We start from the raw sequence: 2,615 nt of genomic DNA, 5'->3' as shown, positions 1-2,615 counted from the left end.
TCGGCTAGGTACTCTTCTCAGACCTTGGTCCCAAGCCAGACATCTAAAGAAGTCTGTTCTTCTTCAGCCACCTCCCCCGTCGATGACGATTCACTCAGACGCCTCAAAGGAGGGATGGGGAGGTCACTCTCATCGGAAAAAAGTCCAGGGGACTTGGTCCAAGCTATTCAGGACCTTTCATATAAACTTTCTAGAAGCTATGGCAGTGCTCCTTACCTTAAAGAAAGTCTCCCCGCGTCACTCGATCCACATAAGATTGGTGACAGACAGCGAGGTGGTTGTGAGATGCTTGAATCGACAAGGGTCGAGGTCACCACCTCTCAACCAAGTGATGTTAGCCATTTTCCGATTGGCGGAAAAGAAGAAGTGGTACCTGTCGGCAGTTCACCTTCAAGGAGTCCGCAATGTGACAGCGGACGCTCTATCCAGGTTCACACCGATAGAGTCGGAATGGTCCTTAGACGCAGGATCATTTTCCTTCATTCTGAATCAAGTCCCAGAACTGCAAATAGACCTCTTTGCGACGAAAGACAACAAGAAGTTGCCCCTGTACGTGTCCCCGTACGAGGACCCCTTAGCGGAAGCAGTGGACGCAATGTCCCTCGACTGGAACAGATGGTCCAGGATTTATCTGTTCCCTCCTCACAACCTTCTGTTGAGGGTCCTCAACAAACTGAGATCCTTCAAGGGGGTAGCGGCAATAGTGGCCCACAAGTGGGCGAACAGCATGTGGTTCCCCTTGGCGTTGGAACTACAGATGAAGTTCGTGCCGCTACCACATCCAGTTCTGACCCAGCGAGTCCAGAAGTCGACTGTCTGCGCTTCATTACAGAAAACCCAGACCCTGCAGCTCATGATTTTCTCGCCCTAGCGGTGAGAAAGCGCTTCGGGATTTCGAAAGCCAGCATAGACTTCCTAGAGGAATACAAGTGCAAATCGACTAGAAGGCAATATGAGTCATCTTGGAGAAAATGGGTGGCCTTTGTAAAGGCAAAGAATCCGCAGGAGATCTCAACAGATTTCTGCTTATCTTTCTTCATCCACCTCCATGGCCAAGGATTGGCAGCTAACACGATTTCAGTGTGTAAATCGGCTTTGATGAGACCCATTTTATTTGCCTTCCAGATCGACCTAGGTAACGAGATCTTTAATAAAGTTCCGAAAGCCTGCGCTAGGCTCAGACCTTCAGCACCTCCAAAGCCCATCTCATGGTCTTTAGACAAAGTTCTTCAGTTCGCCTCCTTGTTGAGCAATGAAGAATGTGCGTTAAAGGATTTGACGCAAAAAGTTATTTTCCTATTTGCACTCGCGTCCGGGGCCAGGGTTAGTGAGATCGTAGCCCTCTCGAGAGAGGCAGGTCGTGTTCAGTTCCTGGATGGGGGGGAGCTGAACCTGTTTCCGGATCCTACGTTTCTCGCCAAGAATGAGTTACCCACCAACAGGTGGGGTCCCTGGAGAATCTGTCCTCTGAAAGAAGATGCATCTCTATGTCCAGTAGAATGCCTAAAGGTCTATCTTCGTAGAACTTCAGACTTCAAGGGTAGTCAACTATTCAGGGGAGAAACATCAGGCTCAAATTTATCTCTGAATCAACTCAGAGCGAAAATGACATATTTTATTCGCAGAGCGGATCCTGACAGTACACCCGCAGGTCACGATCCGAGGAAAGTTGCCTCATCCCTAAATTTCTTTAATTGTATGGATTTTGAACATCTCCGTTCATACACGGGCTGGAAGTCTTCCAGGGTGTTCTTTCGCCACTATGCGAAGCAAGTAGAGGAACTTAAGAGATCTGTGGTAGCAGTGGGTCGTGTAGTTAACCCTACTGTTTAACTCTGCGAGGAACAGTGGTCTTAATTGGGACGATTAAGTCCAGGGTGAGTGTGTAGGTACATACTGTACTACAAACTAAATGAGGGCACCAAGTGCCCATATAGACTGTTCCTTCCTTCAAAGGTGAACCTTGCATAAGTTCAGACATGTGTGCCAAGCGTTTCTAACGCTAATGTGATTGATTTGTAATACAGATTTTTTATGACTTGATACCTTGGTATCTCATTAAAGTGGTGTTTAATGGTTTTTCTTTCAGATAAACAAGTTCTGTTTACTATCATACTTATGCTTAAAGTTTTGGGTTACCCTCTTTTATATAAATATATATATTTGTTGTTAACCTGTCTGTTTATTATCTGTCAATAAACTTGTTCTTGAGAACCTTGCGTCTCTTTCACCTGTGTCAATTTATTGGTATAATTGAGCATTTTAATTCTATGTATCTTATCTGGGATAATTCTGATAGAATTGTTCTGTTTTGCAAGCTATGTTGCATTGGTTTATGTAAGTCCCCTAATGGGAGGACTCCGTCCCATAAAGGGACGAGGGCGGTTTTATTAGTTTCTTCCTATGCGGATATAAACCTTTGTCCAATACAAGTATTGTGCGGATGACTGGTCAATATATTGACGCAGTGGATCTATACAAACTATGCTTTACTTAATATAGGGCGAGACCGCTATATTAGCTTGCCTGGTATTCATACATAGATATATGTACTCTTCGAGACTTTCCAGAGTCTAGTAGGACTCTTCCCTGTAGGGGGCAGGAAGCTCTAACAT

Source organism: Palaemon carinicauda, chromosome 5 (genome assembly GCF_036898095.1).
Source record: "Palaemon carinicauda isolate YSFRI2023 chromosome 5, ASM3689809v2, whole genome shotgun sequence".
NCBI lineage: Eukaryota > Metazoa > Arthropoda > Malacostraca > Decapoda > Palaemonidae > Palaemon > Palaemon carinicauda.
The sequence above is the reverse complement of the archived record's forward strand: the minus strand, read 5'-3'. Positions refer to the sequence as shown.